The sequence below is a fragment of the Podarcis gaigeae genome, assembly GCF_964106915.1.
Source record: "Podarcis gaigeae genome assembly, chromosome: 18".
Taxonomy (NCBI): domain Eukaryota; kingdom Metazoa; phylum Chordata; class Lepidosauria; order Squamata; family Lacertidae; genus Podarcis; species Podarcis gaigeae.
The window spans coordinates 14,066,859-14,081,925 of NC_139696.1; positions in this window are offsets into that span (position 1 = coordinate 14,066,859).

The window sequence follows — 15,067 nt, forward strand, 5'->3', positions numbered from 1 at the left end:
GTAGATGGCCCCTTTGCGGATGAGTAGTCCGCCGCGTATCTGGAACTCGTCGTCCTTCGCTGTGCCGCTTCGCACTTCCTCCATCTTGGAGCGTGCGAAGGAATCTGTTTGCAGCGCGCGAGGTACCGCTTCCAGGTCCACGGTGGCCGAAGCGCATGCCCACGCTTTAGGTGTGAAAATGTGTTTGGCCGCCACCGGTGCCGCTTCCTCGAGATACTGCGGCTTCCTGGATAGCACATCAGCCATGATGTTGTTGTCTCCCGGGATATATTCTATCCTGAAGTCGAAATCCGCAAAGAACTCCGCCCAGCGAATGTGTCTCTGGTTCAGGAACCGCGCCGTGCGCCAGTACTCCAGGTTCTTATGGTCCGTGCGAACCTGCACTGTGTGTTTGGCTCCGATGAGGAAGTGCCGCCACGCCTTGAAGGCTGCATGGATGGCTAGCAACTCCCTGTCCCAGATGGTGTAGTTCTGCTCCGACTTGCTGAGTTTCCTGGAGTAGAAAGCGCACGGCCTCCAGTCCCCTTGCGGATCTTGCTGCAACAGGACCGCCCCCACGGCTCTGTCTGAGGCATCTGTTTCAACCCTCATGGGTTTGCTGGGGTTCACATGTAGCAGCTGTTCTTCGGACGCGAAGAGACGCTTGAGTTTCTGAAAGGACTGCTCCGCCTGCTCTGTCCAGATAAACTTCAACTTCTTGGAGCTGAGGGTGTCCGTGATGGCCGCCGTCTGCATAGCGAACCCCTTGATAAACTTGCAATAAAAGTTGGCAAAGCCGACAAACTTCTGGACCTCCTTCCGATTGCGCGGGCTCTTCCAATCCAACACTGAGCGGACCTTGGCGCTGTCCATGGCCAGTCCCTTGTCGGACAGCTTGTAGCCCAGGAAATCCACCTCCGTCATGTCGAACTGGCACTTCTCCAGCTTGGCGTAAAGCCTGTGCTCCCACACTCTCTGCAGAACTTCCTTGACGTCCCTCTCGTGAACCTCCTGCGATTCCGAGAAGATCAGGATGTCGTCCAGGAAGCAGACGCACTTCTTGTAGAGGAGTCCCGCTAACACGTGATGCATGAAGGCTTGGAAGCAGTGGGAGCCATTTTGTAAACCAAACGGCATAACTCTATATCTGTAGGTGCCTAGGGGCGTAAACATGGCCGTCTTCCACTCGTCGCCCTCCCGCATGCGTATAAGATTGTACGCCCCTCGTAGATCCAGCTTGGTGAAGATGCGTCCCTTCCTCACCGTCGCCAGCAGGTCGTCGATTCTGGGCATGGGGAATGCCGTGGGCTTTGTCCTCGAATTTATGACCCTATAATCAACTACAAGCCTCTTTTGGGGCGTGTCCTTTTTCTTCACGAAGAACACAGGACTGCCCCCCACTGCTTTGGATTCCTGGATGAATCCCCGCTTCAAGTTGTGATCTATGAACTCCCTGAGCTCTTGCAGTTCGTCTTCAGACATGGAATACAGTTTTCCAGTCGGCAGCGTCGCCCCTGGCAGGAGGTCAATTTTGCAGTCGTATGGTCTGTGGGGGGGCAGCTCGTCCACTTCCTTCTCGCAGAAGACCTCCAAAAACCCTTTGTACTTGTCGGGTACCGCTTGCAGCATGCCCAAGTGTAGCTGCGGCCCATCCTCTTGCCCCTCATCTTCCTGGTTAGGCAGTATGCAGTTTTCTGCGCAGTAGGAGGAGCAGAAGGTCAATTGGCGCTGGTACCATGCCAATGCCGGGCTGTGCCTGTCCAGCCAACTCATGCCCAACACTATGGGCGTGTCCGACAATTGGGTGACGTTGAAGCTGATGACTACGCGGTGATTTCCAATTTGCATCACCATTGGCGGCGTTTGCTGTACCACTTGTCCTCCCAGTAGCTCTCTGCCATCGACCGTGACAACGTGCAGGGGCATCGTGGCTGGTAGGAGTGCTATGTGATGTTGCTTGATGAAGTCCACTCCTACGAAGTCTGCATTACTACCAGAATCAATAGTAATAGGAACTTCCATGGTTAGTCCATTGGGTAGCTGGAGCGATGCAGTGAGTTGCACCACTGGTTTGGGCGGGAGGGGGTGTGTGGGCCGTAAGATCCCTGGGGACTGCTTCACTGACCGGTCTGACTGGGCCCCAGTGCCTCTGTCTCCAGCCAGACTCCGTCGTTTCCCTGCAGTGGTTCCCCCTGCTGCACTGCTTCCTTTACTGTTGCTGAGGCTGCAGTGTGCTTGTGGATCCTCTGGGGACACTCTTTCGCCATATGCTGAGCACTGTCGCAGATGTAACATTTCCTGTTCCCTCTAGGAGCCTTTTGCTTTGACTGCTCCCGGTGTTTGGGCTCTGGTTGCTGTCTGAGCCCTGGCACCACCTATCTCCATCGGCTCCTCTCCCCCTCCCAGTGGAGGCGTGGACTGGGCGCGCGCTGTCTCTCTGGGAAACAAAGGAGGTGATCTAGCTGGCGTGCGTCCCCAACGTCTTTCATCCTTGCTCCAAGGACGTTCTTCCAGCCTCACTCCAATCACCAGCGCTCTCTGGACGACTTCCTTAGTGCTCTGGGGTCTCTCTCCTCTCGCAATTCCATCTTTCACAGCCCCATTCAGCCCCTCCCAGAACAGGTCCCTGACGGCGGCTGAGTTCTTTTCCCATCCCAGCGCGTTGACCAATGCAAAAAAGCGGGAGTGATATTGCCGTACAGTGGCTTTGCCCTGTTTCAGTCCATGGATCTCCCTTCTGGCCACATCCACATCCACAGCCGATAGAAAACAAACATCCATCGCTTTAATAAAGGTATCCGAATTTTGGAGGGCTGGGTCATTATCGCGCCACAGATTGCGCAGCCATGCCTTACCTTCCCCATGGAGATGAGTTAGTATGAAGCCCACTTTCTCCTGCTCATCTCTAAAGTCCTTTTGCAGCAACTTGAGCGCGAAAACTACGTCTGCTCTGAAGTTAGGATACTGCTGCAGGCTCCCATCGAAATGAGACACGAGGCTGCCCCCCCTCTTACCGAGACCAATTCCCTCCGGTCTGGCACCCGGCAGCCCCTGTTTGATCAGCATTTCCAACCTGGTCTGCAGATCCTGGCAGGCAGCGGCTGCTTCATCCTCTCTCTTTCTGGATGCTGCTAATTCCATGTTAAGCCTTGTTACTGCTTCTTGCAAGGCTGCCATTCTTTCATCAGTACTCATCCTTCCCGATCTTCGTGAGCTCGCGAAGCACCGAGCTTCGCCCTTCGCCGCTTCAACTCACGCTGCGAAGGTTTAAATGTGAGACGGGACTTACTGTCAGAGCTGCCCCTAGGTCCCAGCTCACAGAGGACCAACGCCAGATCGTCGTTATGTACCAAAGTCTTTATTGAAGTTCAACTTCCATTCCAAAGCCGCAGCGCGCAGCTCTACGTCTTAAACCCTAGACCGGCGAAGTCCCGTCTGAATCTCCTCCCCTCTGACACCAGTTTAAGATCCTAGCCCTGCTCCACCTTTTCCGCTGCTCTCTCCTCCTCTGGGTCCTCCTGCCCGCTGGGGCATTCCCCTTTCTGCACTCTTCCGACGCTGAGTCGCCTGACTCCTCCCCCTGCCTCCGGCGGGCTTTATGATCCGGTTCCCAATCCTCATTCTCTGCTGTCCCGTGCTCCTGTACATTTGAACTTGCCTCTCGCGCCAACCCAGTGACCTTCCTCCTGACCGTCACACTGCTTCTGTCACTGCTTCCCTCTTCCGGGATACTGCCCGGATCTGACCTCCCCTCCGTTGTCTGGCTCTCCGATGGAGGCGTGGTCAGCCCTGACTTATCTTCACTCCTGGTGTGGAATCCTCTGGCCTCGATACCTGGGACTCTTCCCCCCCACTATGCTCTGGTGGGGAAGCTGGTCCTGATTTCCAACTGCTGCTCTGGGAGTCCCTGCTGGCCCCTTGCTCCTGGGGTGTCCCCCTTGGGAATCCCCTTGCCCTGGCCACTGGCGCCCCCTTCTGTGAATCTTCCGATTCGCTGGAGAGGCTCATGGAATCTCTCGGGGCACTGTCCTCTTCTCCTAAGCTCCCCTCGGTTTCTTCCCCTTCACTCCCCTGTGCTTCTGCTCCTGAGCCCCTGACATCCATCCCCCCCTCGAAGCCTCCCCTTCCCCCGTCTCCCTCTTCAGGTGTGGGTTCTGGGGGCTCCAGTGTTGTGGGGGTGAGTGCAGGATACAGTTCTTCCCCCCTGGTGTGCAGCCAGCCGGCTGGATCTGGCCAGTCCTCAATGGGCTTGTCGACGTCGATCTCCTCTGCTTCCATCTCTCTGCAGCTGTGCTCGAACCCAGGATCCTCCCCCAACACGTCTGTCAGGACTGCCGCTAGGTCCCAGCTCACAGAGGACCAACGCCCAGTGGATGTTATATACAAAAGTCTTTATTAAAGTTTAGTTTCCATTTCCAAGCTCTGGGCGCGCAGACCCACGTCTCGACGCTAGACCGGCTAAGTCCCCTCTGACTCACTGCTGCACCCACACCAGTTTAAGATTCTAGCCCGGCTCCACCTCTTGCGCTGCTCTTTCCTGCGCTGGGTCCTTCTGCCCTCTGGGGTTCCCTCCTTCCTGGACTCCTCTGACGCTGAGCCTCCTGAGTCTTGCCCCTCCCTCCGGCGGGCTTTAGGACCTGGCTCCCTTCCCGGGCTCCCCACTGTCCCGCGCTCCTGTACATTTGAACTTGGCGCGCGCGCCCAGCCGGTGACTTTCCTTCTGACCGTTTCCCCGCTTCCTGATGTGGGTGTTGCCAAACCTGACTCCTCTCCTCCCTCTGGTGGTGAGGACACTGGTCCCGACTCCTGGGACTCCCCCTCCCCACTGCGCTCTGGTGGAGACGCTGGTCCTGATCTCCAGCTGCTGCTCAGGGACTCCCCGCTGGCCCCTTCCTCCTGGGGCTTCCCCCCTGGACCCCCCTTCGCTCTGGCCACCGGCGCTCCCTTCTGTGAGTCCTCCGATTCGCTAGAGAGGCTTGTGGAATAACTCTGGCCACTGTCACTGCCTGCGCCCCCCTCGTACTCCTCCTCCTCACTCTCCATTTGCTCCCCCTCCTGTGTCTCTCCTTCTGAACACCTGACATCCATGTCCATGTCCGTCTCCCCCCCCCGGTCGCCTCGGGGGAGGCTGCCTGCCAAGGCCCCTTCAGCAGTTCCCTGCTCCAGCCCCCCTCCTGTCGATCGTCCCACCAATACGAGCGGTCCGTAACAGACCCCGAGAGTGATCCCTCCGGGGAGCATGTGTCGGATGCTGGTTCCTCGTCTGATGAGATCCCCTGGAACGTGCTGGCTGAAAGTGTGGGTGTGAAAAGATATTCGTCGAAATAATCTGCCGGCATGGGCCTGTGTGGGAAAAGTGCATGGAACTCGTCTTTGAGGTAGTGCTCCTCCACCGCATAGTACGGTACCCAGCTGTTGGCGCTGGCCGGGGTACCTTCCCTGGCGAGGAGATATTCAACCCCCTCTTCCCCCCATCTCGAGTCCAAAATCTCCGTGACCTCGTTGAGTGGCTCCGCCCTCGGCGACCCCCCCTTCGTGGGTGCGTCTCTGAGCGGGCTTGGAGCTGTCTCTGGCGCCTGAAACCTGTGAGGTGCCTTGTAGGGCGTGAGCACTGATCTATGAAAGACCGGGTGCATTCTGGATCCCTCCGGGAGTGTCAACCAGAAGGCCACTGGGTTGATCTGTGCCTCGACTTGGTAAGGGCCTAGCTGCTTGTGTCCGAGCTTCTTCTTATCTAACGATCTGGCCGGCACTGCCTGGGCTGCTAACCAGACCCAGTCCCCCACCCAGATGTCCTCCCCAACTCTCCTGTGTCTGTCTGCCTGCATTTTGTAGGCGTGTTTTGCTAGCTCTAACTGCCTTCGAGTTGCTCGTGGACCTCCTGTAACTCCGCTGCCAAGGCCTCTGCTCCCTGTGGCTCCCCCTCCCCCACTTTCTCTAAACCCGGGAAGGTTCTGGGATGCCACCCATTGTTGGCGAAGAACGGTGTCACCCCCGTGGACACGTGTTTCGTGTTGTTGTAGGCAAACTCGGCTAGCGGTAGGTAGTCCACCCAGGTCGAGGGCTGCTGATTCGCGTAGCATCTCAGGTACTGCTGCATGATGGCGTTGACCCTCTCCGCTTGTCCGTTGGTCTGCGGGTGTCTTGCCGACGCTAGGTTGACCTTGACGTTCAGGATGCCCATCAGCTTCTGCCAGCTTGGCGGTCTGCTCCGCTGTGGCCACCTTCGCGCAAGGAATGAAGTGGGCCATCTTGGTGAACAAGTCTACTACCACGAGTACTGCTGTTTTGCCCCTCGAGCTGGGCAGATCAGTGACAAAGTCCAGTGCCACTCTCTCCCACGGTTTGAGCGGGGTCTGTAGCGGTTCCAACAGTCCCGCCGGCGGTCTGTGCACTGGCTTGGCCCTTTGGCATGTGTCGCACCTAGTGACGTAATCCGCGACTTCTCCCCGCATCTTGGGCCACCAAAAGTCTCTGGCTACTAATTCCACCGTCTTGTCCGTGCCGAAATGTCCGGCGCTGGGTGCGTCGTGTAACTGTTGTAGTACTCTCGCGCGGAGGTCGTCTCCCGGTACGTAGATGGCCCCTTTGCGGATGAGTAGTCCGTCTCGTATCTGGAACTCGTCGTCCTTCGCTGTGCCGCTTCGCACTTCCTCCATCTTGGAGCGTGCGAAGGAATCTGTTTGCAGCGTGCGAGGTACCGCTTCCAGGTCCACGGTGGCCGAAGCGCATGCCCACGCTTTAGGTGCGAAAATGTGTTTGGCCGCCACCGGTGCCGCTTCCTCGAGATACTGCGGCTTCCTGGATAGCGCATCAGCCATGATGTTGTTGTCTCCCGGGATATATTCTATCCTGAAGTCGAAATCCGCAAAGAACTCCGCCCAGCGAATGTGTCTCTGGTTCAGGAACCGCGCCGTGCGCCAGTACTCCAGGTTCTTATGGTCCGTGCGAACCTGCACTGTGTGTTTGGCTCCGATGAGGAAGTGCCGCCACGCCTTGAAGGCTGCATGGATGGCTAGCAACTCCCTGTCCCAGATGGTGTAGTTCTGCTCCGACTTGCTGAGTTTCCTGGAGTAGAAAGCGCACGGCCTCCAGTCCCCTTGCGGATCTTGCTGCAACAGGACCGCCCCCACGGCTCTGTCTGAGGCATCTGTTTCAACCCTCATGGGTTTGCTGGGGTTCAGATGTAGCACTGAGCGGACCTTGGCGCTGTCCATGGCCAGTCCCTTGTCGGACAGCTTGTAGCCCAGGAAATCCACCTCCGTCATGTCGAACTGGCACTTCTCCAGCTTGGCGTAAAGCCTGTTCTCCCTCAGTCTCTGCAGAACTTCCTTGACGTCCCTCTCGTGAACCTCCTGCGATTCCGAGAAGATCAGGATGTCGTCCAGGAAGCAGACGCACTTCTTGTAGAGGAGTCCCGCTAACACGTGATGCATGAAGGCTTGGAAGCAGTGGGAGCCATTTTGTAAACCAAACGGCATAACTCTATATCCGTAGGTGCCTAGGGGCGTAAACATGGCCGTCTTCCACTCGTCGCCCTCCCGCATGCGTATAAGATTGTACGCCCCTCGTAGATCCAGCTTGGTGAAGATGCGTCCCTTCCTCACCGTCGCCAGCAGGTCGTCGATTCTGGGCATGGGGAATGCCGTGGGCTTTGTCCTCGAATTTATGACCCTATAATCAACTACAAGCCTCTTTTGGGGCGTGTCCTTTTTCTTCACGAAGAACACAGGACTGCCCCCCACCGCTTTGGATTCCCGGATGAATCCCCGCTTCAAGTTGTGATCTATGAACTCCCTGAGCTCTTGCAGTTCGTCTTCAGACATGGAATACAGTTTTCCAGTCGGCAGCGTCGCCCCCGGCAGGAGGTCAATTTTGCAGTCGTATGGTCTGTGGGGGGGCAGCTCGTCCGCTTCCTTCTCGCAGAAGACCTCCAAAAACCCTTTGTACTTGTCGGGTACCGCTTGCAGCATGCCCAAGTGTAGCTGCGGCCCATCCTCTTGCCCCTCATCTTCCTGGTTAGGCAGTATGCAGTTTTCTGCGCAGTAGGAGGAGCAGAAGGTCAATTGGCGCTGGTACCATGCCAATGCCGGGCTGTGCCTGTCCAGCCAACTCATGCCCAACACTATGGGCGTGTCCGACAATTGGGTGACGTTGAAGCTGATGACTTCGCGGTGATTTCCAATTTGCAGCACCATTGGCGGCGTTTGCTGTACCACTTGTCCTCCCAGTAGCTCTCTGCCATCGACCGTGACAACGTGCAGGGGCATCGTGGCTGGTAGGAGTGCTATGCGATGTTGCTTGATGCAGTCCACTCCTACGAAGTCTGCATTACTACCAGAATCAATAGTAATAGTGTCAGAGCTCTAGGTCCCAGCTCACAGAGGACCAACGCCTGGTTGATGTATTGTACAAAAGTCTTTATTGAAGTTTAGTTTCCATTTCAAAACCTCTGAGCGTGCAACCCTACGTCTGGACTTCAGATCGGCGAAGTCCCCTCTGACTCACTACTCCTTCCGCACCAGTTTAAGATCCTAGCCCGGCTCCACCTCCTGCGCTGTTCTTTCCTCCGCTGGGTCCTTCTGCCCCCTGGGGTTTCCTCTTTCCTGGACTCCTCTGACGCTGACCCCCCTGAGTCTTGCTCTTCCTTCCGGCGGGCTTTAGGACCTGGCTCCCTATCCGGGCTCCCTGCTGTGCCGCTCGCCTGTACATTTGAACTTGGCGCGCGCGCCCAGCTGGTAACCTTCCTCCTGACCGTTTCCCCGCTCCCTGATGTGGCCGTGGCCAGACCTGACTCATCTCCTCTCGGTGGTGGTGAGAACACTGGTCCCGATTCCTGGCACTCCCCCTCCCTACTGCGCTCTGGTGGGGAAGCTGGTCCTGATTTCCAACTGCTGCTCAGGGAGTCCCCGCTGGCCCCTTCCTCCTGGGGTTTCCCCCTTGGAGCCCCCTTGCCCTGGCCATCGGCGCTCCCTTATGTGAGTCCTCCGATTCGCTGGAGAGGCTCGTGGAATGACTCTGGCCACTGTCACTGCCTACACCCCCCTCGGATTCCTCCTCCTCGCTCTCCATTTGCTCCCCCTCCTGTGTCTCTCCTCCTGAACCCCTGACATCCATCCCCCCTCGAAGCCCCCCTTCCCCCTCCCCCTCTTCAGGTGCGGGTTCCGGGTGCTCCGGTGTTGTGGGGGTGAGTTCAGGATACAGTTCGTCCCCCGAGGCGTGCAGCCATCGGGATAAGTCCGGGAAGTCCTCCATGGGCTCGTCGACGGCGATCTCCTCTGCTTCCATCTCCTGGGCAGTGTGTTCGAAATCTGAGTCCGCCCCCAAATCACCCAAGACCCCCTCTCCCCCTGTCGCCTGAGGTGACCCCACCTCCCAGGGTCCCTTCGGCAGGTCTCTGCGCCAGCCCACTTCGGGTTGGTCCTCCCACCAATAAGATCCCCCCGTGCCAAACCCTGAGAGCGACCCCTCTGGGGAACTGCCTCCCAGGGCTGATTCCTCAGCTGAAGAGAAGCCCTGGAAGGTGCTGGCTGAGAGTGTGGGTGTGAACAGACAGTCGTCGAAAAAGTCCGCTGGCATGGGCTTGTGCGGGAAAAGTGTATGGAATTCTTCCTTGAGCCACTGCTGCTCCAATGCATAATCCGGCACCCACCTGTTGGCGCTGGCCGGGGTGTCCTCTGTGGCGAGGAGATATTCAACCCCGTCCTCCCCCCACCTTGAGTCTAAAATCTCTGTGGCTTCATTGGGTGGTCCCCCTCTCGGCGACCCCCCCCCTTCTTGGGCGCTTCCCTGAGCGGGTCTGGTGCTGTCCCTGGCGCCTGAAACCTGTGAGGCGCCTTGTAGGGCGTGAGCACTGATCTATGAAAGACCGGGTGCATTCTGGACCCTTCCGGGAGTGTCAACCGGAACGCCACTGGGTTGATCTGCGCCTCGACTTGGTAAGGCCCTAGCTGCTTGTACCCGAGCTTCTTCTTGGCCAACGATCTGGCTGGAACTGCCTGGGCTGCTAACCAGACCCAGTCTCCCACCCGGATGTCCTCCCCAACTCTCCTGTGTCTGTCTGCCTGCACTTTGTAAGCCTGTTTCGCTAGCTCTAACTGCCTCCTGAGCTGCTCGTGGACCTCTTGCAACTCCGCTGCCACGGCCTCTGCTCCCTGCGGCTCCCCCTCCCTCACTTTCTCCAAACCCGGGAAGGTTCTGGGATGCCGCCCATTGTTGGCGAAAAACGGTGTCACCCCCGTGGACACGTGCTTCGTGTTGTTGTAGGCAAACTCGGCCAGCGGTAGATAGTCCACCCAGGTCGAGGGCTGCTGGTTCGCGTAGCATCTCAGGTACTGCTGCATGATGGCGTTGACCCTCTCCGCCTGTCCGTTAGTCTGCGGGTGTCTCGCCGACGCCAGGCTGACCTTGACGTTCAGGAAACCCATTAGCTTTTGCCAGAAGTTGGAGATGAACTGGCGCCCCCGGTCGGACAAGATAGACCGTGGCAGGCCGTGCACCTTGAACACGTGGTCTATAAACAGCTTAGCGGTCTGCTCCGCCGTGGCCACCTTCGCGCAAGGAATGAAGTGGGCCATCTTGGTGAATAAGTCTACTACCACAAGTACTGCCGTCTTGCCTCTCGAGCTGGGCAGATCCGTGACAAAGTCCAGGGCTACCCTTTCCCACGGTTCGAACGGTGTCTGTAGCGGTTCCAACAGGCCCGCCGGCGGCTTGTGTACTGGCTTGGCCCTTTGGCAGGTGTCGCACCTATTGACGTAGTCCGCGATATCCCCCTGCATCTTGGGCCACCAAAAGTCTCTGGCTACTAAGTCCACCGTCTTCTCCTTGCCGAAGTGCCCAGCGCTGGGCGCGTCGTGCAGCTGTTGCAGGACTTTCGCGCGGAGGGTGTCTCCCGGTACGTAGAGGGCCCCTTTGCGGATGAGCAGGCCGTCGCGTATTTGGAAATCGTCATCCCTCGCCGTGCCGCTGCGTACCTCCTCGAGCGAAGGAGTCCGTCTCCAGCGCGCGACGTACCGCTTCCAGGTCCACCGTGGCTGAAGCGCACGCCCATGCCTTTGCTGCGAAAATGTGCTTGGCCGCCGCTGGTGCCTCTTCCTCGATATACTGCGGTTTCCTGGACAGCGCGTCCGCCATGACGTTGTTGCTTCCTGGGATATATTCAATCCTGAAGTGGAAATCTGCAAAGAAGTCCGCCCAGCGGATGTGTCTCTGGTTCAGGAACCTCGCCGTGCGCCAGTACTCCAAGTTCTTATGGTCTGTGCGGACCTGCACCGTGTGTTTGGCTCCGACGAGGAAGTGCCGCCACGCCTTGAAGGCTGCATGAATAGCCAGCAACTCCCTGTCCCAGATGGTGTAGTTCTGTTCCGACTTGCTGAGCTTCCTGGAGTAGAAAGCGCACAGCCTCCAGTCCCCTTGGTGGTCTTGCTGCAACAGGACGGCCCCCACGGCCCTGTCAGAGGCGTCCGTCTCCACCCTCATGGGCCTGCTGGGGTTCACATGTCGTAGTTGTTCCTCGGACGCGAAGAGACGCTTGAGCTTCTGAAAGGATTGCTCCGCCTGCTGGGTCCAGATGAACTTCTTCTTCTTGGAGCTGAGGGTGTCAGTGATGGCCGCCGTCTGCATAGCGAAACCCTTGATGAACTTGCGATAAAAGTTGGCAAAGCCGACAAACCTCTGGACCTCCTTCCGACTGCGCGGGCTCTTCCAGTCCAGCACCGAATGGACCTTGGCGCTGTCCATGGCGAGTCCCTTGTCTGACAGCTTGTAGCCCAGGAAATCCACCTCCGTTTTGTCGAACTGGCACTTCTCCAGCTTGGCGTAAAGCCTGTGCTCCCGCAGCCGCTGCAGGACTTCCTTGACATCTCTCTCGTGAGCCTCCTGCGACTCCGAGAAGATCAGGATGTCGTCCAGGAAACAAACGCACTTCTTGTAGAGAAGACCCGCCAAGACATGGTGCATGAAGGCTTGAAAACAGTGGGAACCATTTTGTAATCCAAAAGGCATAACTCTATATTCATAGGTGCCCAGCGGCGTAAACATGGCCGTCTTCCACTCGTCGCCTTCCCGCACGCGAATGAGATTGTACGCTCCGCGTAGATCCAACTTGGTAAAGATGCGACCTTTCCTTACCGTTGCGAGCAGGTCATCGATCTTGGGCATGGGGAAGGCTGACGGCTTGGTTTTCGAATTCAAGATTCTGAAATCAACGACCCGCCTCTTTTGGGGCGTGTCTTTCTTCTTTACAAAGAACACGGGACTGCCCCCCACCGCCTTGGACTCCCGGATGAATCCCCGTTTCAAGTTGTGGTCTATGAACTCCCTGAGTTCCTGCAGTTCATCCTCAGACATGGAATACAGCTTCCCCGTCGGCAGCGTCGCCCCCGGCAGGAGGTCAATCTTGCAGTCGTAGGGTCTGTGGGGAGGCAGCTTGTCCGCTTCCTTCTCGCAGAAAACCTCCAAAAACTCCTTGTACTTGCTGGGTACTGCTTGCAACATGCCCAAGTTCAGCTGTGGTCCATCCTCGTGCCCCTCCTCTTCCTGGTTAGTGAGGATGCAGTGTTCTGCGCAGTAGGAGGAGCCGAAGGTCAGTTGACGCTGGTACCATGCTAATGCCGGGCTGTGCCTGTCCAGCCAACTCATGCCCAACACTATGGGCGTGTCTGACAGGTGGGTGACATTGAAGCTGATGAGTTCGCGGTGATTTCCAATTCGCATCACCATTGGAGGTGTCTGCTGCAGCACTTGCCCTCCCAGTAGCTCCCTGCCGTCCACCGTGACTACGTTCAGGGGCACCGTCGCTGGCAGAAGTGCTATGCTATGTTGCTGGATGAAATCCACGCCTATAAAATCTGCATTGCTTCCAGAATCAACGGTAATGGGGACTTCCATGGTGAGCCCATTGGGAAGTTGAAGGGATGCGGTGAGCTGCACCACTGGTTTGGGTGGGAGGGGGTCTGTGGGCTGTAAGATCCCTGGGGACTGCTTCACTGACTTGTCTGGCTGGGCCCCAGTACCTCCGATTCCAGCCAGACCATTCCGTTTCCCTGCTGTGGTGCATCCTGCTGAACTGATTCTGTTACTGTCGCTGAGGCTGCAGTGTGTTTGTGAATCCTCCGGGGACACTCTTTCGCCATGTGCTGAGCACTGTCGCAGATGTAACATTTCCTGTTCCCTCTAGGAGGCTTCGTTTTCACTGCTCCCGGCGTAATGGCTCCGGCTGCTGACTGAGCCTTAGCACCACCTATCTCCATCGGCTCCTCTCCTCCTCCCAGCGGAGGCGTGGATTGAGCGCGTGCTGTTTCCCTAGGAAATGAGGGCTGTGCTCTTGCTGGCGTGCGTCCCCAACGCCCTTCCTCCTTGCCCCAAGGGCGTTCTTCCAGCCTCACCCCGATCGTTAGCGCCCTCTGCACCACATCTTTGGTGGTCTGGGGTCTCTCCCCCGTTGCAATTTCGTCTTTCACAGCTCCGTTCAGCCCCTCCCAGAACAGATCTCTGACGGCAGCTGACTCTTTCTCCCACCCCAAAGCGTTGACCAGTGCAAAGAAGCGGGATTGATATTGCCTTACAGTGGCTCTGCCTTGTCTTAGTCCATGAATCTCTTTCCTGGCAATATCTACATCAATCTCTGACAAAAAACACGCATCCATCGCTTTAATGAAGGCATCCGCATTCCGGAGGGCTGGATCCTTATCTCTCCAGAGATTGCGCAACCATGCTTTAGCTTCTCCATAGAGATGACTGACTATGAATCCTACTTTCTCCTCCTCATCTCTAAAGTCTTTCTCTAGCAACTTTAGCGCATAAATCACGTCTGCTCTGAAGTTAGGATACTGCTGCAGATTCCCATCGAAATGAGACACAAGGCTCCCTCCTCTCCTCCCCAGTACAATCCCCTCTTGTCTGGGTCCCGGCAGCCCCCGTCTAGTCAATTCTTCTAACCTGGCTCGCAGATCCTGGCAGGCAGCTGCTGTGTCCTCTTCCTTTTTCTTGGATGCCAAAATCTCCGCGTTAAGTTGCGACACTGCGTTCCGCAGGCTTGCTATGTGTTCTTCGGTAGTCATTTTTCCTCCTTTTCGTGAGCTCGCGAAGCACCAATCTTCGCCCCTCGCTGCGTTCCCTTACGTCGCGAGGTTGTAAAAAGGAGAGGGGACTGACTGTCAGAGCTGCCTCTAGGTCCCAGCTCACAGAGGACCAACGCCCGGTTGATGTAATGTACAAAAGTCTTTATTGAAGTTTAGTTTCCATTTCAAAACCTCTGAGCGTGCAACCCTACGTCTGGACTTCAGATCGGCGAAGTCCCCTCTGACTCAGTACTCCTTCCGCACCAGTTTAAGATCCTAGCCCGGCTCCACCTCCTGCGCTGTTCTTTCCTCCGCTGGGTCCTTCTGCCCCCTGGGGTTTCCTCTTTCCTGGACTCCTCTGACGCTGACCCCCCTGAGTCTTGCCCTTCCTTCCGGCGGGCTTTAGGACCTGGCTCCCTATCCGGGCTCCCTGCTGTGCCGCTCGCCTGTACATTTGAACTTGGCGCGCGCGCCCAGCCGGTAACCTTCCTCCTGACCGTTTCCCCGCTCCCCGATGTGGGCGTGGCCAAACTTGACTCATCTCCTCTCGCTGGTGGTGAGAACACTGGTCCCGATTCCTGGCACTCCCCCTCCCTACTGCGCTCTGGTGGGGAAGCTGGTCCTGATTTCCAACTGCTGCTCAGGGAGTCCCCGCTGGCCCCTTCCTCCTGGGGTTTCCCCCTTGGAGCCCCCCTTGCCCTGGCCATTGGCGCTCCCTTCTGTGAGTCCTCCGATTCGCTGGAGAGGCTCGTGGAATGACTCTGGCCACTGTCACTGCCTACACCCCCCTCGGATTCCTCCTCCTCGCTCTCCATTTGCTCCCCCTCCTGTGTCTCTCCTCCTGAACCCCTGACAAATAGGAACTTCCATTGTTAGTCCATTTGGTAGCTGGAGCGATGCAGTGAGTTGCACCACTGGTTTGGGCGGGAGGGGGTCTGTCGGCCATAAGATCCCTGGGGACTGCTTCACTGACTCGTCTGACTGGGCCCCAGTGCCTCTGTCTCCAGCCAGACTCTGTCGTTTCT